The sequence below is a fragment of the Stylophora pistillata genome, chromosome 2 (assembly GCF_964205215.1).
Source record: "Stylophora pistillata chromosome 2, jaStyPist1.2, whole genome shotgun sequence".
In the NCBI taxonomy this organism is placed as follows: domain Eukaryota; kingdom Metazoa; phylum Cnidaria; class Anthozoa; order Scleractinia; family Pocilloporidae; genus Stylophora; species Stylophora pistillata.
The window spans coordinates 34,181,605-34,204,981 of NC_142520.1; the positions used below are offsets into that span (position 1 = coordinate 34,181,605).

At 37.3% G+C, this 23,377-nt stretch overlaps 1 protein-coding gene across 7 annotated transcripts in view; it reads right to left on the reverse strand.

Moving 5' to 3' along the window:
• LOC111345147 (uncharacterized) overlaps positions 1-23,377 on the reverse strand; it is a 251,351-nt gene that overhangs the window by 6,013 nt on the left and 221,961 nt on the right. For 3 of the 7 annotated variants that reach the window (XM_088747241.1, XM_088747240.1, XM_088747239.1), the window contains exon 4: positions 1,694-1,743. The gene's annotated coding sequence lies outside the window, so the exon portion shown is untranslated. Of the gene's footprint in view, positions 1-1,693; positions 1,744-9,914; positions 10,001-10,814; positions 10,891-11,437; positions 11,636-15,432; positions 15,754-23,377 lie in introns of those variants that run through there. The other 4 variants (XM_088747246.1, XM_088747243.1, XM_088747242.1 and 1 more) reach the window with 4 other exon arrangements.

Sequence of the window (23,377 nt, forward strand, 5' to 3'; positions counted from 1 at the left end):
ACTGCTGTAAAGAGCTTTTACCTGATGCGTGATTAAGGGTAAATTAAATTTTTATGACGCGTGAATGAAACAGCTGACATGATAAAAAAAAATTATGAGCCAGTGTGCGGCGCGATTTTCCTCCTGAAATACACGTGACCTATGATTTTTTTTTTCTTTCATTTCTTAAAAACCTTAAGATTCCCCTTCAAACATGAACGCCAGAAGAGAGATTTGAAGTATATCCCTTCAGATACGTGAAGCGTGAATTCTTTTTAAATTTGTGCTTGAAACGCGATCAGCCGCCTCTTTGCTATCATCATTAAGGAACAGAGAACTAACCTTGTTCTTCACCTTTTAATGCTATGTATTACACCTTTTTTTATATATATCACATCGCTAATCTTGTCTCATTAGCTTTTGATGATATTTACATGTCGGCACCAAAGCGCCGTTAAATAGCGTTTTTCCTTTCCAAAATCTCCAGTTATTAAGAGACTTCTTGGCAAAAGCATTACTAATTCAGATGGTCCAATCAAGGAGTTCAAGGTATGTTTTCCTCCTCTCGATCTTGTTAATGTAAAGCATTCTGCAAAATACCTTATAATATGTAAAGCGTAAAACGGAACATAAAAGCACGAGAGGGACACATTGCTTTCTCAGTGCTACATGTATTAATGATAATTTTTTTAATTTGTTTGTGGACTAAAGTAACTATCTTCGCACTTGAACTGGAAAATTAAGGTGTGAGTCTCTAGGAAGGAAAAATCGGGGCTTATCTTGAATTATTTGCACTTATAACCCTAGCCTCTGTGTTTTTTATTTCATCGAAACCATTTCATGTTTAGAATTATATCTATTAACCATGATACTGAATTGAATGTTTTCGTTGATATTCATATACCGCATAATCTGCATTCATATTCAAATTCAACCTAAGATATGATTCCCCCGAAGATTCCAACTTTGAATGGATCATTAACGGTTAATAATGATAACTTCAGTTCTTTCTTGTAGATGTATAGCTTAACATCGACACTCATTTTGACCAGTTAGATCTGCTTGCATTTTAGTGTCATTAATTATTAAGAACTTTTGGCAAAATGTTTTTGCATTTTTTTTCTTTTCAAATCTACAGTTAAGCAAGCCGTTTAGGGTGGATTTACTGTCTTATCAAATCATAAATTATCTATATCTCAAGTCATTTTAAGCAATGTAAATTCCACAGAAACCTTTTCGCTCAGTTGAGGGCCTCTATGGGGTAATGGCTTTTACGGCTCACGGTTACAATCTTGGCGATATTAAGGCTAACAGTTAACCCAAAATGGCATTGAAGACAGGAGAAGTTTTTACGGTTAAAGATGTGTAAACTTTCACACCTGATGATTAATGTTTTGGCGTTTTAAGGCTTACGGGTTAACCACATTGAGACCCTCATAGGTCCATAACACCATGGCTTCCAAACACCTCTTGTAAAAAATTCATAGTGTTTGTCCTTGAAAACTTTTGTTCACGTTTTTCATTTTCTGATAAATTTATCTTTTATGCAGTAGCTCCTCTTCATGATTCAAATGTACAAGTTATTTCTACAATACTACAAAATATTTGCCTAGCATGTCAACGCCGATGAAACTTTCCAAGAATGATACCGTTAGTTAAAATGTATCTCATCTTCAGACAACAGAACTAGAAGATACGTATACTTTGGACTTACCTGAGGGAGTATTTCAGTATTCCTTTACCTTTCAAGATCGATAGAGAGACCTTTAGAATAGAAATGTTTTTTTTAAACTTACTCCACGTTGAAATAAAAACTCAGAGTAGAAAATGCTGCAACGGTAAAGCAATGAAACACGATACCGCAATTAAAACTTCTCTCAAAAATGCCACCAGAAGAATTACCTTTAACCCTTTTGGCTGAAACCCAAGAGGTATATCCCTTTTGTACGGAAGCCGAAAAGGGACAATTCAAAAATATTTTTCAAATCCCGAAAAATATTTCAAATCGCAATATTTATTTTAAACTCACTGTCGAAAAGTTTGCCAAATCTAAAGATATTTTGCAAACCCAAAAAAATATTTAGAAATCCGAAAAAAGTTTTTTCAAAATCCGAAAATATTTTGTGAATCCAAAAACATATTTTGAAATCCAAAAAAATTTTTTCAAAATCCGAAAATATTTTGCGAATCCAAAAAATATTTTGAAATCCAAAAAAATTTTTTCAAAATCCGAAAATATTTTGCGAATCCAAAAAAATATTTTGAAATCCAAAACAATTTTGTGTTAAATGGGAACACTAAGAACTGTAGTACGATCGAATCAGCGCGCGTGGGGCAAGCTGAAAGCAATCAAGACAACTTAACGTTGGAGACAGTGAAAAAAATAGCTGTACATCTACAAAGGCGAACGATTCAAAAAAGACGCAATCCCTGATGTGCGTACTCATTTTAAACAAACTGAGACATTTCTGTATACACACTATAGTTCCTGTCACCCACAAGGAATTAAAAGAGAGTTCATGAGACACTGGTATTTAATAGAAACACAACCACTACTCAACGAAATATACAAAAATCCGTTTCTCGTATCTTACAAAAGAGGACGGTCGCCCAAAGACATACTCAACGGGGCCAAACTTTGAATAGGCTAATCTAAACACGCGCTGGGGAGTCGTGTAGGCCTGTCAACCCCATTTTACAACAATTTTTCGTCTAACTATTTCCCGAACAGTGTGTTCTGAATGAAGATGGTTTCTTTGTAACCCATAGTGACGTAGCCTTCTCTTCAAAGTCCTCACGTTCACTGAAATCCCATGGTATTCTGCCAGAAAGTGAACAATGGTCTCGTAACGAAATCCCTTATTAAAGTAATGTTCTATTGCCAATCTTTCGTCTCCCGAGCTGGACAACACACTTTCCTCTTCACGCCATTTTAGTGTTTCACAACAACGGCAGAATGTTTCATTGTTCCCACATTCTCTTCCACATTTATGACAGAACATGTTCTATCTTCGTTCCTTCGCCATTTTGTATGCGGGATGATGCGGGATATGGCAAGAAAACGCTGGGTGACTGCTGGCGCAAATAGCACGTGACAAACTATTTTTTTGGGTTTGCAAAATATTTACGGATTTTGAAAAATGTTTTTTGGATTTCAAAATATTTTTTTGGATTCGCGAAATAGTTTCGGATTTTGGAAAAAAGTTTTTTGGATTTCTAAATATTTTTTTGGATTTGCAAAATATCTTTGGATCTGTCAAACTTTTCGACAGTGAGTTTAAAATAAATATTGCGATTTGAAATATTTTTCGGGATTTGAAAAATATTTTTGGATTGTCCCTTTTCGGCTTCCGTACTTTAGCCTGAAGTTCAAAACAGGATATCCTTGCGAAAATAACCATTAGTAAACTCAGGTTTATATTCTTGCAAACTGTCTCAGAATTCGTAGGTCTTTCACGAGAACTATTTTCTTTGCGCTTCGTCGTACAAGCACTTTTACATTTACAAAAGATCACCGAATGTTCCTCAGTAAAAGAAATTCACTTTCATGAGCATTTCCTTTGGATAAACTTGATTTAAATGCAAAATGCATAATGGCCGTCGAGCGTGACAAGTCTCGGAGAGAGTGTATGCTACTGCGCATGTCAACTCGTGACAGTGTCCCTTTAATCAGAATGAGCCGCGGAAGACCATCGGCTAACGAATTATAATTCGAGCGGTTATGGATTTGTAATTTTTAGGAACCAGTCTATGAGCCATAGCTCTCCTATACGCGTTGTCATTTTAAAATGTGGCTTTAGATGAGATTCCTTTTCTTTTTTCCAGCTATTTAGGTAAGACACTGCTGGGAACTAAAAACCATGGTTGATCAGGATCAGAGCTTCTACATGGACTACAAATCTTATGTTAGTTCACTCAAAAAATGAAACTTATATAAGATAAGGTCAAGTTAAAGCCATTGTGCGTGATTCACAACAGTTGACTTAACCTGCATGTGCGAATTTTCTCTCAAATGCTGATGCGAAATTATCAAAAACAGGTTCAGGCATCAGCAAATGATGTTTTGAATAACTTTGTTTGTATGCTTGAATTAACATGAACGCAATTAAGTAAAGAAATATTATGTTCAGAGACCTCGCTGAGAAAGATGCATTGGAAAAATATCGTTTCATGAAGAGTTATATATTATGTCCTGTGGCCGCAGTGCCTTTTGGAATCCTGGCCACCATCTCATACTTAGAATCTTTTGTATCAATTACTTGTACACATATATTTTTTAGAAATATACTGAATACTCTGGTATATATTTAGATTCAACAGCTTCTGGAATTGCGCGCGCGGAGCCGCACGGGTCTAGCTTACGATAATTTATTTATCATCGATAAATTATTGATTAGATTTTGAAATTTTATTTCTTTTTTCGTAGAGATACCTTATTAGTACGCGTCCACTCCATCTTACATTACCTCATTATACTTTAGGAAGCCTAAATTTTTAGTTTAATTTTATAACGCCTCTAAACAAAGCAGTGTTGTCTCTCGAAATTGTCTTGATCTTTTTGGAAAATTAAAGCAAACTGACATAGCATTCCGAAATTTGACAGATACAAATCATTACTCCGTTTCTTCCGGAAAATCAAGGGTCTCGGCCGACTTAACAAATTATCATTGTAGTAGGTCGACACCTTTCGGTAAAGTCATTAAGCTTCTTAGTGACATTGCATTTTTGGAACGAGATAATCAATGGTTTATTTTTACTAGAAAGAAGTCAGTAGATAAGTCTGTTTTGAACCAATATCTTTGGGAAAGAGGCCCCATAGTTTTCATTTCGCTTATTTTGTATTGTGTTGCCAGTGAAGGGTAGCTGGCTTCGTATTTTTAGGTCAAGATATTTATTAAAGGTTATGCGTTTTGATAACTCCCTTCAGACTGACATTACAGCAAAAATATCGCAATAGCGATTTCTTAAAGAGCGCACCACGCATCATCACAGTGTATCATTCTGGCGAAAAATCGCTATGGGGTTTATCGTATGACGAGGAATGTATCATCGCGATAAACGTGTTACACGGTGCTTTGCAACTTATTTTCTTGCGATTTATTCGACTTTATCTTTTATATTCGTTTACGTTTCATTGCAAACACCGCTGGAACCTAAAAACCAAGGGAGACTCTTAAAGTCTGCCAGGTGGAACAGGAGGATAAATTACCCCGATCAAGACACGATTTCTGATAACAGACACCTCTACTGGCCATGTTCTTCAAGTTTCATGAACGCAGACTCCAAAATTGAACACTTTTTTTTAACTAACATGAGAAGTACGAATAGACAATCATGTTAGTCTCCGCGAGGAATCGAACCTCAGACCTTCGCATTCCGCGTCCGTTGCTCCATTACTGAATCTACGGTGAGCTAAACTTTTGGGGTTAAATTTCAACAGAAGTGGCTCAAAATACATTCTGCATTATAATTGCTATATAGTTTGCAGGTAGGCTCCAAATGTGAGCCTGCGAGCAGTCTGTATCGTACTCTCCTTATCCTGATCTTTAACCTCTGAAAGTCAAGTTTGCTAAACGCTGTACTTTTGGATTCCTTTTTGTCTTTCGTAGCTGTCAATATTTTCAAAATAAGTTCTCTCTCTTATTTTTGTAAATAAAATGCCTCTAACTAAATGTGTTTGTTTGCAGTACACATTGTAAGTAGTGAAAGTAGAACAATGTAAGTAGCCTAAATACCGGCATTGGTTGTATCGTAAGAGTACTGTAAGTATCATAATGTAAGTGTTGTAACGCAATGTACGTAGAGAATTACATGCAATTATTCCTCATCTAGTTAAGGCAAGTATTGAGGGTAGTGTTCTTTGTGTGGCCATAATTAAATGAAAAAAATTTTTTGAACATATTAACGAGTACGAAAGCATGGCACGCATAAACAGCTTAAGAAAGATAGAGCATTGAAGTATTTGTGCAGTAATGAGGTTTCAGTACGATCTCGTCCTCATTTTACTCTTTAGATTTGCGAAATGACATGTTCAACCCACAGTTCTGTACGAGGGGGACTGATTCAATTGTTTTTCTTTATTCCTTCATATAAAATAAAATCTTTTTTCAACTCTGTTAAAACACAACAAATAGCCATCGTCTCCTAGGACCCAAATTTAATAACGTATAGACATTTAAGATTAGAAAATAATGCTATCATTAATTTACAATCCTAAACTGCCACAGATTATAACAACCATTAGGCGTAGCCACTTCTTTTATCAGATATCAACTGTTATCAACACTGAACATAATTATAGGAAATACATATTGCTGTTGCAAAGTTTGGCTCCTCATTCTTGCTTTAGAACCTAGCTGCAACGTCTGCACGGATAGGGAAACTTTAGTAAATACTGATATAGTTTCTAACTGAAAATTTAGCCCAATATTTTATCTTCTCGATTTAGGATTGCTCTCCTCGAAACTACAGTTTTCCGTGTCGAACCAGGTCCGAGCCGAAGGCCTACAGTGGCTCCACTGAGGCCTCATTCATATGGTTTTTAGTACCCGAGACAACGGATCGTTTATATGAAATTTGACATCTCCTGACCCTCGTTTGGCCAGGCCAGATTACATATTCCACAGAGTAACGGACGACAGGAAATGAATAGCTGTAAAACGCACAGGTTCTGGTTGTAGCGTTCGCACGCATTTTCTGTTCGAGTTGTCCCTTCTCCTGTGGGTGGAACAAAGTTGTTTACATAAGAAAAGCCGCACACCTGCTAGGGTTACCCTACCTGCCGAGATAAGAAAGCCCACTTCCCACCCCTGAATTGCCTGGCCTACCCGAGCCAAGTTCACAAACTCATGTAAAAGGTCGGCTGAATTTTGTAAAGACGTCAGTGAAACGTTAGCTCTCCCCAGGTAGCTCAAGAGGGGGGAGGGAGCCTGATAGCCTGATTTACCTACTAAAATTGGTGGCATCTCAACATTTGAGAACTGTTTTTATAGAGACTTGAGTTTAAATAAAATTCCCCTTAAACATAGAGTCAGTCTCTTTGCCCAACTTGGTGAATGAAGTTGCATCAAGTCAATTACCGCTACTAAAGGTAGGAACAAGCTTATCATAAGATCCGTCACAAATCTTTGCTGTCTTCTTGTTTTTTTTTTATATTATAATTCTTGTTTGTTTGTTTGTTTGTTTGTTTGTTTTGCTCGAGTTTTCTTTTCGATTCGGTGTGTTAGGAATAGTTTCTGATCAAAATTATCAGTGCACATCTTGAAGGTGACGCTTGGGGGGTAAACCGTAAAATCCGACGTAAACTCACATAAGGCCTATCATGGAAAATACATGTTGTAAAATAGTCTCTTGGTAAGAGACAAGCTGAAATACCAAACAAAGTGAACTGCAACTGTAAACTCACAGTCGTTTAATTGCTTGGATTGTAGTATAACTTGTTAGACCTTACTTGACAACTAAACTGTTCAAACTGCATGAAAAATGGTAACTGCCAACGAAGTTATTGCTCACTTTCTTCTAGAATGACCAGGTTAGAACTGACAGGAGATTGACAGTCATTCATCAAACCATAGTTAATAGAGGGTCCCCTCGATTAACTATGATCAAACTTTCACCCATTCTCAATTTATGCTTACGCAATGCCTTGCGCAGTGCCTTGCGCAGTGCCTTGCGCAGTGCCTTGCGCAGTGCCTTGCGCAGTGCCTTGCGCAGTGCCTTGCGCAGTGCCTTGCGCAGTGCCTTGTGCAGTGCCTTGCGCAGTGCCTTGCGCAGTGCCTTGTGCAGTGCCTTGCGCAGTTGGGTTGTAAAGAGATGATTAGCATAAGGACCGACGACCAAGTAGACACTAAAATTCTTTTTCATGTTAAAAGTTTCGTTGTCCTTCTTGGGTTGCCTGGCCAAAATAAACTAAAGTGAACGAGGTAAATAACTATAAGTACAACTTTATCGAAATACGTTAAATTTTAACAACAAGTAATAACAATTTCTAACATGAGTAAACAGTTCGTTTTTGGAGAAGGGTCTAACGATGATAACGCCTGCTTTTCATAAATTAACTGGAAACTAGCTAGTATTCAATTCGCACTACCGCAGTAACATCTTACAAATTGTGAAACAATTGCGTCAATAAAAGTATTATTAGTTGAACAACTTTGGTTTGGCATGGCTTCAGTGAAAGTAGCAAAAAGACATCAGATCATGGAGCTAAATCAGTAATTCTAGAGATTCCAGGAAGATTTAGCATAAGACTAGTATTAGGTCAAAAAGAATCAGGACTGAAAATTATTACTTAGCTTCTCAGGTTAAAGAACATTTTATATTGCGCCTCTGGAAAAGGGTAAATCTTTCTTGAAAGTCAAATCAGTTTTAGCATATTATGCGAACTCAGTCATTTCCGTTTGCACTTAAAACCATACCAGAACTAATCTCTTAACTGCCGCAATTAATTGAAATAAGTTATTCCACGCGGATATACCCAAAAACCCAATTCCGAATTCAAAGCCCTTTCTTTGATATAATACTTAAACATTGTCATTCCAAAATAAACCTGAGCAATCTTTAAACTACTTGATGTCAACGGTCAATGTATGCAACACCTGCTTAATAAAAAGGTGTACAGTAATATTCTAGGGATACTATGGCAAGTTCACAAACAAAAAACCAAATCTAATTGAATGTTCACAACTTTAAGTTAGTTCAACAGTCCCGTTATCTTATTCTCTAACACAATACAAAGTTTCGCTCCTCATCCCCGCTTTCGAATCTGGCTGAAACTTCTGTGCGGAATGAGAACTTGAACTATCCAAGTAAATTGTGAAGTTCGAACTAAGGATAAAACTTAAAAATAAAAGCTTTCTGTATCGAACCAGCCGCACTAAAGCAAAGTACGCTCGAGGCCAACACTGGCTTTACCGATTTCAATTTTCATCATAGTAAAAATGTGACAATTCAACATCTTAAAACTACGTTATACTGGTAGATGAGTTGGATCATTATCAATAGCTGGGAACAGACCCTTACATAAAACTACCATGACATTTTATTCAAACCCCCTTATGTAAATCGTCATCGTTACATAGCGACAATATAGAGGTACAAATATAAAACCCCTGGATGTCAGGTAAGGTTCCAACCTTCACGATCGACGATCGACGATCGATATCAACATCTGCACAGACCCCTAGATGTAACATTTTATGTAAAATGGGGTTAACAGGCCTACACGACTCCCCAGCGCGTGTTTAGAGTAGCCTATTCAAAGTTTGGCCCTAACGAGTATGTCTTTGGGCGACCGTCCCTTTTGTAAGATACGAGAAGAGGATTTTTGTATATTGAATTTTTCTCTTTTGACTCGCATAACGGACTTCGCCGAAAAGAAGAGACTGCTTGTAGTCTATTATGGTTTGGTAATTTTTAACATCTAGCCTTTGCGCAATTGACTCTCTTTATTCATTTTTATTTCAAAATCTGAGAGTGAGATAATTTTTTTTATTCTTAAAATGTGAAGCCGTTTTTTCATCTTGACAGGAGACTTATTCGCCTCTTTGCATTTAATTTTCTTGAGAGCTTTGTTGTGCATCTTTGAATTTTATTTTCTTGATCTTCGGGTCAATCGCTGGTGGGACTTTTTTTTTTTAATTAACAAAGCGTAGCGATAAGTTTTGTATTGGTTTCTTTTCAAATGAAACTTACAAGGCATAGTGGTTATTAACTCGAGGCTAACCCAAACAACGGTTTTACACTATTGGTGAGCCTCAGGCTTTCTCTATAAGAGGGTTTATTTAACTAGATAAATGTCCTTCCACTGTTAGCTTTAGGCCCGCATAACGCTGTTCAGAAAAGTAAATGTTTAGGTAAACAATTCAGCCAAACTGAGGATTGTTTAGAACGCATTTCTGTTCAACAACGGGTAAACTTTGTTTAAATAGTCTTACCTATAGCATTTCCAAGCCGCACAGAATGTGCTTTTTTTAAGACCTTTTGTGTTAAATAACTGATGAACACGATACCCGCCTCAAATAGAATTTGCAATTGCAAAATGAACACGACTCAGTTTCCCACGTATTTCCAGCTGCAGTAAATTGACCAAGATATATGTTATTCTAAACAGCGATTCATTCTCCCAATCTGATTATACTGGTCACTCTTATAGAGTAGAGGGCTAGAAAAGTTTTTTAAAGTATTTTCTTTCGCATGGCTGAGTTATACCATTATAATCAATACAAGCAGTACAAGGTCATAGAGTAACTTAAGTTCGTTCCATCCACGCAGCATCAAAGGTGGCGCAGAGTAAAATCCGACGCTTGTGAGAAGCTGCAACCCTGCTTGTAAATCCAAAAAGAAAAACTGTTTGGCGATACAACTCTTTATATGACCAATACCTTATTCATATTACTGTAAAGTAATAGTTGTCTTCAGCGGCGCGCTACAGCCTCTTCCTTTTTGCCGGGTTGTGTTTGCAATATATCAGATTTTACATCATTATATTTACAAACGACTGCGACCATTAGCAGAATTTATTCGCTCAAACGGTTTATGAATTAGCTATCATTTGACAACAGCGAGACTTCAGCGAGAAGAATAAAGGTCAGACTTTGAGAATTCAGAGAAAAAATTGAAACTTTGAAACCGATGTAAAAATCGCCATGAGCGAAATTGTAAAAAACTGAAGAGATTTCCAAAATAGGATGGAAAGCTTTTCAAGACAATAGGTTTCTCAAAGGTACTTTTCGCTTCTCCTGGCAACGTTGTAAAAATTTACCAAAAAACGTTAGAGCTGTGGTTAGGCCTTACACTGGCTTAATGCCAATAAGAGTAGAATGTATATTACTTACCTGAGTGAGTATAACAGCTTTCTTTCAATTTTCAAGATCGATGTTTAAACCGTTGTAAACGAAATGATCCCTGAAACTTAATCGGAAACGATATCGCACTCAGTATTGTAACATGATACCAAAGTTTGAAAATCTCTTACTTCCATCTGCAAAGTTCCCTTGAACATTTTTGGCTGAAATCCATGCAGAGTTTTTATGTTTTTCCCGAAGGTAGGAATATAATATTGCTCTTGCAACTCAAATAAATGGGAACAAAAAATCTTTGTTTCCTATTCTTACTTGCGTATTTCAAAACTCGTTCATTTTCAAGTTTTCAAGAAAATCTGTTTTTTTTTATCTATTTATTTTTTCTAACCATTTTCACTGCATTACCGCAGTAGGGTAGGACTAGAACGGAACATATGCGAACCATGTGAGTAGTCCACCCAATAAATCCCACCCATCCCACCCCAGGGGAGGACATCCATCACACAGTAATCTCGTGCGTGGGAAATTAACGTCTCCTACCCCTAATCCTGTAGGAGACGGGACCTCCATTTATTCGTCCCTATCCGAGAAGACTAGAATATCTAACCATTACTTGATGTTATAGAAAGGTAGCATATTCTTAGTTATTTTAAGACCTTGAGTGTTGGTCCGGTCATGGCTTGAACCCTCGACCTCCCGCACAACAGTCCAGCGCTCTATCCATTGAGCTAACCGGGAGGCGGTTAATGTAAATAACGTAAATTGGCCACCGTACAGAGTTTAAATGTTGAAGTGTCGAGCGTTAGCCCTTCGTTGGAGCGAATGGAAGAATTGTGTATTGTGTGGGTGTGTTTCTAGGCAGAAAATGGAGTTACGCATTTTTTGGTGACATGGTAACGAGAACACCGAGAATATATTTGTTGACTGTAGGGCGTTCTTTGAGACTGTAGGGATTAAGAGTGCCCATTTGAAAGATATTTTTTTTCAGTTTTGCGGCTTTCCAAACTGCCTAGATATAAGGAAAGGCCGCAAACTGCTCTGTGATGCTTAAAAACATTAGGAACATCAAAGTGAGATTTTTTAAGGTTACTTCCCACCTTCATAGGCCGAAAATTTCGTTTCTTCTTTTATTGGACTAGATTGAAGTTACACATTTTACTTAACGTTTACAAAAAGAAAAATTTTGAAATCTCAAATAGCGCCCGACTTATTTGGGAAAATTTATTTTCAAATAAAAGTTAATAAATCAGGAGGGTGTCATAATCGCGTTAATGGGCGAACCCCCTAAGTGAATATTCGCGGCAATTTCATGTTATTCGCATATTTTGTTTATATCGCGCACTTGACAAAATTCACACGCGAAAGTTCTCTGCCAGTGAAAATTCTTTTCTCATGGATAAAAAAAAACAGAAGTCAAAATTAGAGAGGAGTCCCTGGGCAAAGAAAAAAAAAAAACAGGCCCAAAGAGGAGAGAAATTACACCATTTTGTCTCGAATCGCATCAATAAACCTACCTGAGTGAACACATTTAAGCGATAAGGGTATTTCTTAAGCTGTCTGTCGATTCGCTGTTTTGCTTTTCAGCAGTTTCACTAGCTTTACCCTTTTTGCCACAGGTTTTTTCTTTGCCAATTTTGCCCATTATTCAACGTTCAACAGAGCGAGATAAAAAGACCTGACTGCTATGCGATACTTTTCCCGGGAAAATCTTGATGTATCGTCATTGACGCCAGGAGGTCCCGTCTCCTCATTGGTTCGCGGTTTCAGCAGGTGAGATAATCTCCAGGTGTGGCGCTAGTTGTTTACAAACCTTTAGGAGCTAAAATCTCGCATTTGATTTTGAGAGATATAAATCCACTTTGAGCGAATTTATTGGGTATGTAGATTTGACCGAATTTCGTGAAATTTTGCCAAAACATTCCAGGGATAATGACAAACGAAAGTCTGTCAAGAAATTTTGATCTTTGAAATAATTTTCACATTGGGTCCATTTACGCAACACGTTTAGCATTTTTTAGACTACTCTAGTTTTAGATGCGGATATCTAGACAACCAATCAGAACATCGGAAAAGCCTGACATACTTTTGTTGATTGATGCCTTGTGAATAAGACTGTGCCGCCATTTTGCTCGTACAGCGAGATCCGATACTCGATAAATTCAATAGAATGACCTTCCGTCGTTTCACGCCTAACCGGTTCCTAATACTCCCAAAATCATTAAAAAAAATTGCCTAAGTTATATTTTAATAGTAAACTTCGTGTATTTTAAAAGCTTCTTTTGATGTATAGCTTGTTAGGGTTTTCTTCATACTAGCGCGCGTCCGAATTATTTTCCAAAGGACACTCGCGAAGCCGTGGGAAGTAACCTTAAAGTGCATACTACTTTAAGAGATGGATTGAACGTCATATCCCAGCCCATGGATGAATTAAATGGAAATCAAACCAAACAACTAAACAAACAAAAATGCAGACAAGTTGGCGGATACAGACAGGAGGACTGACAAAACCTTTGAAGAGATTCTTTTATCGCTATTTTTCATTTTCCCGGCAACTACGTTATGTGCCAAGCTGAGATAGACAATTTAGAGCGTGTTGTTAAAAGATAACCATATTTTTGGACACAAACGCCGGAATTTTTTTTAATGCATTAATGCAGAGAGAAAAGCACGTTAGATTTTGCTGTTGTATTCCGTTATTTTGTTAAAAAAGAACATTTTTTTTCAATAATGATGATAAAAGAAATTTCACTTGCTCTGGGAAGAAAACAGCTTTTTTTCATAATAACGATAAAATAAATTTCACATGCTCTGAGAAGGAATTACGAATGATAAACATGCAACCTCGCCCACCAACGTCAAAGAGACCTGACTATCACCTCTCAGAAACTCATCCTGTTAAGCCTAAAGGATATCGAACCTCTGCTAAAAAATGACTGCCCTCAAACATTTCAGAATGATGGTTTAACATATTCAGGGAAAGCCCCTCAGAAGTTAGATACGCTCGTTGCGTCAAATCCTACCTGATGATTCGGTACGATCCTGTTTTAAATAACTTCGTTTCTACGTGCTTTAAAGCTTGAGTCCCAGATAACTCTTTGAGAACAATTAATATTTTATATCATGGTTCCAAATTTAAAAAATATTAATGCATTATGAACAATCATTTTTTCATCAGTTTAGAGAATGGAAGGTGCTCGATCCTCCATCAGTGAGGTTTCTATTATAGGAAAGACCCCATGCAGACACAGACTGCAACCCGACTTACAACACCTGTGCGGCTCGAAGTTAATTGAATCCTGGAGATATCACTTCTCTGCAGCAAAAAGAAGTACGATAAATCATGCAATGTGAACTTTTTGTTCTGGTACTATTTATTCTCTAAAAAGTATTTTTTGACTTTACTCAATTATCAGCAATTGAAAGAAAAGTTGCCTCAAAAAGTGAACCTCATGATTCCTTTCTGTCAAAAACTTGCATGACGCTATCAATTTCTTTTTTTAAATGCTAAAGTTATTCTTAAAGACTACCCCCTGCACTCAACATATTCGGAATAAATCAAGTTCCCGCATGACATTTGGCATATTTTTTCTTTCATTTGATCTGTTTCAAGGCACCACAAAAACGTCAAAACCTTTGAAGGAAAATAGATTTAAAATAGAACTCGACCATTATAGCGTTAAAACAAATAGAGGCCTTCTCTGGATGACAATCAAAGTTGATATTTTAGAAAGCATACTTCTAACTATTGCATTTGAATCTTCCCTATGGCAACATCGTAGTTTTTAATTTTCTTAATGATAGAAATTTTGTTCATGTTTTACAACGGTGCGATTTTGGAAAGCGATATTTATGATATTTCACCGCCACAATTGACAGAAAAAAAATTACTAAGGAACAGGATTTCTTATCAGTGAGAGAATGAATAATGTGCAGCACATGGCTTTGTAAAGTTAAGCTGAGATCAAAGGGACTATTCAGTTTTCGTTACTTTTTTTAATGCTGTAGCTGTGCAAGTTTTACAAAATGATGTTGACTTGCTTTTTTCTGTTTTCGGCAATAACTCTGAGTTAGATTAAGAACTGGTCTAAAATATCTCTTGCGCAACATTAAAGAAAGAAAAGTGTTCCAAGATATTGCTTTGCACAGAGAATCGTAAAAAGCTGTAGAAAGTCGATAAGAACAAAGGTCATCATGATTAAAACCCCTGTTATTCTCTTGCCAAATTTCAAACTTTTGAAGGTTTTCTGTCACCTGTGTGGAGTATTTATGCTACAGTCATTTCTAATGTGCTGCATTACAAACTAGAAGTTTGAAATGTGATAGAGAGAATTTTTATTCTAAATCAAAAAGTTGTTTGATAAAGTGTGATGTGAAGGTCACGTTTTGAATTTGTCGATTTAGAAAAGATCGATCCTTTCTCTGTAAGTTAGACATTTGCAGAAAATAACAAAATGTGAAATCTAGGCAAGGTATAAGACACTCAAAAGTAATCGCTGGGACTTTTAACTTTCAGGAGCAGGACATTATCCCATCTTATTTGATCGGAAAATTTAATTTTTTTTCTAAAAGGAAGAAGTAGTGTTTTCCAATTAATTGAAATGTACTTTTTCATTCTAAGAGCGTTGATTAGTGTTAAAAAAAACTGGCTTACCTTTAAAGATGCAATACCTTTTATGTGGAGTTTCTTTGTGTGTGTGTGTGTGTGTTGTCTGTGTGTGTGTGTGTGTGTGTGTGTGTGCGAGAAATTTCATACATCTTAGGGACGCTGTCATCAGCATTTCTTGTCTTATTGCCGTAGTTGCAGTCACAATAGTCGAAAGGAAAAAGTTATCAATAATTAATTTCTTGTCCCTGTTTAGTTCTTGTGAATGAATAACACTGCTTTCTTCAGTCTTGAAACGGTTTAGGATTTATTTGTATATATCACAAGTCTTCGTAGCAGCAGGAGTGTCTCGAGTGTTGCTTTGGGTAGAACAGATATATATCTTACTTTGTTAAACTTGCCATCAGCCGTGGGAAAGTGAAAGAGGTTATTAAGGATTCTGTAATGATGAAAGGAATCCCACGCAACTTTTAGGGGGAGAATGATAATAAGTATTAACATGTTTTTGTTCCACTCAATGCGTGCAGTCGTGAGTGCCATAAAGAAGTAGTTATCAGCTTGGATAAAATATTTAGTTTTACACACATCAAACCTCTACAAAGGTTTCTACTTTTATTCTAATCAGTTATATGATAAATTATAAATTACTTCATGGACACGAGTCAATACGTCTCTGTAGTTTCATTAACTTAGACAAAAAAAAAATACGTACAATCCATTAAATGAAATAAATCAAAAAGGCGTCCTGCATTCGTAAAATACGAATACGATTACAACGGCGTTTCAAAGAATAATTCAAAGATATTTATAGAGTCTCCACAATCAATATTTGTCGGTTGCAACCAAAGGTGCAGCACAACAGCCATTCGAAAAAAGGGTACTATATAAATAGTTACTCACCCGTTCCTATCATGTGCTGGGTAGAAAAAGGAGACTCGCAATACTCAATTTACGCACCGTTCAGCCAGCAGAACAGGCGTCTTGTTTGGGCGAATTAAAGTAAATAAGCGCGCGATCGTTTATTCAACCGGCCATGTCTAATTTGGAGTTAGAGTCGACGGTAGGGGGAGGGGGCGGGAAGGGGCGAAAAGACCCTCATCCCCATCCTTAGTTTTTATTGTCGCTTATCACCTTGGTACTAATTTCTTTCCCTACCCAGCCTTCCGCTCCCATTCAAATTAAAGATAACGGTCATAGTTTTCACTAAGAAAATACTCAGCACTCGCTCGCACAAATTACGCCTCCTCTCTTTGAAATACCGCAACACCGCAAACAAAATAGAACAAACAGTGCATCACCGCAAGAAATATTGTCAACACAGTGACACCGCAATATAGTCTCAGTATTTACCTGGTCGGGTTTCACTTATCTTTACCATGGCCCCTCTCTATTGGCCTTTGGTTGGCCGATGGTGCGTGTGGTAGAGGTCCAGAGATCAAGTTAAATATAAACGAACACGGTCAGGGGTCAATTACCTAATTTTTATTAAAGATTAACTCAAGTGTATCGCTTATAAAATGAAAGAATGAAATAAAAGTTGCAACACCGAAAATGTTTTATTTTGCCGAACACCGTCAGTTTAAGAATTACAAACATCTTACACTGTAATGTTTGACATCAACGCAACGCCGTGATGTGAGATGTTCTTCACGGTAATACCGCATTTCAAAAAAAAGGGTCAACACCGCAACACCGCAAACCCCAATGTCCTACCCCTTGTGAGCTGTTTTGAATTTTCTTTAAAAAAATTAACCAAGAACTTAGACAAAAATCTAAGTATGTCACCGAAAGGAAAGCATTTGTTCGACTAAGCCGTACAGCCTCCATATAAAGGCGTTCTCGAATATGGCGTTAGTGACCTCCAAATGGATCAGCTGTAGGGAACCGTATTGATATTTCTCGTTTAAAGAGTCAGGTCTGTAGAAACATTCTGCTAATTTAGTTTGCGCGTGTAAATGTAGAGCTAGACTAGGGTATTGTTTGAAACTAAACACAAATTATTATTAAAGGTCTAGAAAGTACGCCTCACTCCATTACGTCAAATGAAGGCTGAATGGTCTCAAAAGAGTTCATCATTTATATGAAATGATGAAAAAGCTAATCATTGAACTTAAAGTCATTCAAGAAATACCTTCCTGATGACCTTCAGCCCTAAACAGTTAACCGTCAGCCATCAAAGACCCTATGATTTAACCGTCAGCCGTCAACATCGGAAACTGAAAAATTAACCGTCAGTCGTCGTCGGAGAACCCCCTCATTTTGAGACCTTCTAACAACAATGGGGAGGTTGGATCCCATCGTTGTTTTGTGCAACTTCTTGAAAGAGTTGCGGCTGAAAATGCATAACGGCTGTTTTGATTTGGTGAAGAGGTTTTGGCGATACAGGAGGAGACAAACGTCAGGTTTGGCGTTTCTGTCTCAGGGAAGGTTAGTTCTACTGCGCCTCCACCATAACACGAGATCCATTTTGTCATTTTGTCATATATATTCTTTTTAATTTAGCTTACCTCACTATGCAAAGTCCCTCACCTCTTTTCTTGTCTTTCATGAAATAATATCGTTCAGAGTCGGGGACGAACGAAGGACAATTTTCCGACCATTTCCCTTGGGGCTAGAGTTCTTAAATGAGGCAGAAAAAGAGAAAAACAACGGAAAAGGAGACTCGGCATCAGCGCTGTCACGATACGCTTCACTGTCCGAGAGTGAAATGCAACAAATTTTGACAGAAAGAGACTGGTAAAACCAAACAAATGACAAACTGGTCTGTTTCATCCTTCAAAGGTTTTAATTTCCGTTTTAAAATTGTTAAATATATATTTACAGTTGTTCTCGGAAATAGTAAAACTCACGGAAAAATTGTCTGCAAAAGTACAATCACTTCTGGTATTGTTGTCCGTTTTTCGCGTCGGCCAATTCCACCGGCTATATTATAAAACAATTGATTTGTGCTTTTAGCCGGCACTATCGAGTTATGGAGCACGTGGGAAGTTTGAAGAGCACTCAAGAAGCTAGAGTTGCCCTCGGCTATTGCCTCGGGCAACTCTTACGCTTCTTTCGTGCGCTACAAACTTCCCACGTGCTCCATAACTCGTTATAGTTCACCCCTAAAATTTCTCCGATTCTTATTGGTTTAAATTGATCAAGTGACGCGATAGCGTTCATCCGTGGAGAGATACTATTTAAACAATAGAGTCTTTCTGTCGAGAAACTATCGAGGAGCGCTTCTCGGGCAAATATTTGTTTTAAGAACATCAAATTTCCAAGGGGCAACTATCAGCCAATAGTTCCTCGACAGAAACACTCTATTGTTTAAATAGTGCACCTAAAGCCTGAACCATTTGTTAAGTTGTGTTTAGACTGTTTCAAATATGAGTCGAATTCTAGTTTTGCATTTGAGACACGCGTTCCGTTCACTTCGAAAAGTAAACACTCGGCCTGGTATATCTTCAATTCGTAAAACCTTCATTAGCATTTATCTTCCTCGTTTTAGCTACAGGTATAGATAAAGAAATAATTAAGTGAGATTTTCAAATTTACCCTGAAGATTTAATTTGTGAAAGAGTATAAATATTAAAGCGAGGTATAGTGTTACTGAAGTAAACGATACAGACATTAATCTAAGATTTCCCCAAACAAAGTAATAATTGACTATCAGTTTACTACATTATTGATCGTTTTATATTTTTATTTGGCAAATGCTTTCAATACTGATAATTATTACACGACTCGGGCAGCCAGAGGGCCAATAACTAAAATCAACCAATCAAAATGCTCTATTGCCGGTCCAATATTCTCTAAGTATTGGACCGGGCACAGTCCCGAATGGTCCCGAATAATACCGCACTTGTGTCGCTTTGAACTTCAGTCGTATAATAAATCTCTTATTAACCAAGCTTGCTCGGGACCGTACTGGAAGAATATCGGCCCTCAGTCTTTTTTGTACGGACCTCGCTGCGCTCGGTCCGTACTGTCAAGACCTCGGGCCGATATTCTCCCAGTACGGCCCTCGCGCTTGGTTAATAAGATATAATTATTATCCAACTACACCTAGACGAGTACAAATAACGCCATAGACGAGTACAAATATCACGCGGTATTTATACTCGTCTATTGTAGTACCGGTTAAACTCGTTTTCTCGCATCGCGCAAGCGAAGAATTGGATTGTAGTTACGAAAAAAAAAAAAACAAATGGCGGACAATTTGAATCATATTTCCGACGACGAAGAGTCAGAACGGCTGGCAAATATAGATCCAAGTTCATAAGATGAATCGAACGAAGAAAAACAGCTTGACGACTAAAAAATTTTTTCATTTAATGAAGAAAATAGAAACAGCAGCACAACAACGCGCCAATTCCGTTCCGCTTCGCATACTTCTGTCACGCCCTCCCCGTAAATAAACATCCTCGAAATTCGCCCGCACTGAAATAACAGTTTGGCGTGTTGGATAATAAATAACTTATTAAATGTTTGTTGCGTAGTATCGCTGAGTATTTTTACTCGTTATTTGTATTTTGACTCGCCCTACGGGCTCGTCAAAATACGGCACAACTCGTAAAAATACATATATCTTATTAGACGTTTTGTTGTGTAGTATCGCTGAGTAGTTTTACGAGTTGTGCCGTATTTTGACGAGCCCGCAGGGCAAGTCAAAATACAAATAACGAGTTAAAATGCTCAGCAATACTACACAAAAAACGTCTAATAAGTTATTTATTATCCAATACGCCAAACTGTTCTTTCAGTACGGGCGAATTTCGCGGATGTTTATTTACGAGGAGTGCGTGACAGAAGGATGCGAAGCGGAACGGAATTGGCGCGTTGTTGTGCTGCTGTTTCTATTTTCTTCATTAAAATGAAGAAATTTTCTGGTCGTTGAGCTGTTTTTCTTCGTTCGATTCATCTTATGAACTTGGATCTATATTTGCCAGCCATTCTGACTCTTCGTCGTCGGAAATATGATTCAAATTGTCCGCCATTTGGTTTTTTTTTTTTTTCGTAACTACAATCCAATTCTTCGCTTACGCGATGCGAGAAAACCAGTTTAACCGGTACTACAATAGACGAGTACAAATACCGCGTGATATTTGTACTCGTCTATGGCGTTATTTGTACTCGTCTAGGTGTAGTTGGATAATAATCAGCGATACTACACAACAAAACGTCTAATAAGATATATTTACTTTGTTTCTAAAAGCTTTAGGCAGTGTATTTTTATTCTTTTTAAAGTCATCCGCCTGTTGGACGTGGATCTTTAATTACACTAGAATAGACTCCGCGTTAAAGCTAATTTGGCTCCAAAACGGTCAGTTATCATGGTTTCTAGGGGACTGCGCGCGTTGGGCCGTCAACTACTCTATTATCGATAAATTATTGATTCTATAGTTCAGATTGTTTTAAATATTTTTCTTTTGTCGTTGAGATACCCTGTAAATACACGTCCGCTCCATTCTTGCACACGTCATCATACCTTAGGTTGCCTAAATTTCAGTCTAATTTTGTAACGCCTCTAAAAACATTTGTCTCCCAAAATTGTGTTGATCGATTTTGAAAATTAATGCAAACTAACATGGCATTCTGAAATTTGTCAGAAACAAATGTTTTCTCCGATTCCGCCAGAAAATCAAGGTCTAGGCCGACTTAACAATTCATCATTGTAATTTGACATCAGCCTTGCGGTAAAGCCACTTAGCTAATTAGACGGATCACATTTTGGGAACGAGACAATCAGTGCAGTTTTATTTTTTCCAGAAAGAAGCCATTAGATAAGTCTGTTTTAACCAATACCTCTAAGAAGGAGACCCCTTCGTTTTCATTGCGCTTACTTTGAATGTTTTTTGTAGCACGTTGCCATTGAAGGATAGTCTGCTCAGTATTTTTAGCTTAAGATATTTTTTAAAGGTTATGCGTTTTGAAAACTCCCTTCAGACTCACAGTACAGCGAAAATATCGCAATAGCGATGACTCAAAGAGCGCACCACGCATCGCCCGATCAAGATACGATTTTTGACAACAGACACCTCTACTGGCCCATGTTCTCCTCGTGAACGCAGACTCCCAAATTGAAAACTTTTCTTTTTTTTATATGTGCACGATCCTTCGCAGTAAAGCACTATTTAAGCAATAGTGAAAATCAGACCTGAAAAAAATTCAGGCCTGTACGGGATTCGAACCACTGACCTCTGCGATACTAGTGCAGCGCTCTACCAATTGAGCTAACAAGCCAACTGGAAGAAGGCCATCAAATTAATTCGACATAAACCCGTAGATGATAAATCAAACAACAAACATATGAAATACATATATATGAATTATACATACATATATATGAACTATTGCTTAAATAGTGCTTGACTGCGAAGGATCGTGCACATATACGTTTCATAACCGCAGTTCATATATATGTATTTCATATGTTTGTTGTTTGATTTATCATCTACGGGTTTATGTCGAATTAATTTGATGGCCTGCTCCCAGTTGGCTTGTTAGCTCAATTGGTAGAGCGCTGCACTAGTATCGCAGAGGTCAGTGGTTCGAATACCGTACAGGCCTGAATTTTTTTCAGGTCTGATTTTCACTATTGCTTAAATAGTGCTTTACTGCGAAGGATCGTGCACATATACGTTTCATAACCGCAGTTCATATATATGTATTTCATATGTTTGTTGTTTGACTTTTCTTTTTTTAAAACAAACATGAGAAGTACGAATAAACAACTCTTAATCTCCATGAAGGAATCGAACCTCAGACCTGCGGACGCTGTGTCCGTTGCTCCACTACTGAGTCTACAGTGAGCTAAACTAGTAAGAATAAATTTCAACAGGAGTGGCTCAAAATACATCGTGCATTATAATTGCCATACAGTTTGCAGGCAGGCTCCAAATGTGAACCCGCTCGCAGTCTGTATCGTACTCTCTTTATCCTGATCTTAAGCCTCTTAAAATCAAGTTTGCTAAACGCTGTTTTGGCTTCCTTTTTGTCTTTCCTAACTATTAATATTTTGTGAATAAGTTTTCCCTTTTCTGTTCTTTTGATTGCAGTATACAGTGTTAGGAGTGTAAGGAGAACAATGTAAGAAGCATAAATTTTAATTGTCGCCTGAGAGTACCGTAAGTACCATAACGTAAGTATTGTACCGCAATTTACGCACAGAATTCCTTGTAAGTATCTTTACTGTAGTTTATGTAAGTTTTGTAAGTAGTCCTCTTTGTGTGTTTATAATTAATTAATAAGAAATAAACTAGTAAATAGTATAAGAGAGATGGCGAAAATTTAGACTAACGGTTGGTAAAAGCTTAAATTTTGCTGGTCGCGTTGCTCCAAAATTTCCATGTAGACACATTTACTTTACTAGATCTTCTCAAAATGTACTGTGGGTACTATTTTCAGTTGTTTTGGAGCGCCTTAGCCATCGGTTTAACCCCACTTTCAGGTAAGCGTTGCTTGGTTTTTTCGATAATTCACTTATGAGGCAGAGTATAATCTTGTTATTATTTTGAAACCAAACATGTGACAAGAGGAATGGGATGTTTTTCTATTTGTTTGGAAATCAGGCGAAGTTCTTAAAGACAACTTTGAGCCACTTAGTACATTTGTCAACAATGTGGCAGAAACTGTCCTTAAAATAAGACAGAGAGAATGGTGGCAACTGAATCTTTTCTACACTTGAATAACTATCCGAGGTAGATGAACGATTAACAAGTTAAAAGTACTTTCCTTGAACCATTCATTTCAAGTGACGGCAAGCGAAACTCGTGGGGGTGCTTATACGATTTTTAACGAAGCTTAGAACTTTGAGCCGCATTGTACACTTCCCGAAGAAGACATTTCCCACCTGAGCCCGGATTGCTCTTATTTTAAAGATCCTCGCATCCTCCAACGGGTCTCAAAACAAAATTAAATTACCCAAAATATGAAATCTTACTCTTATAAAAGTTTCAAACCGTTGCTCCAAAAACAACAGTAGGAATTACATATCATCCAAGACCACATT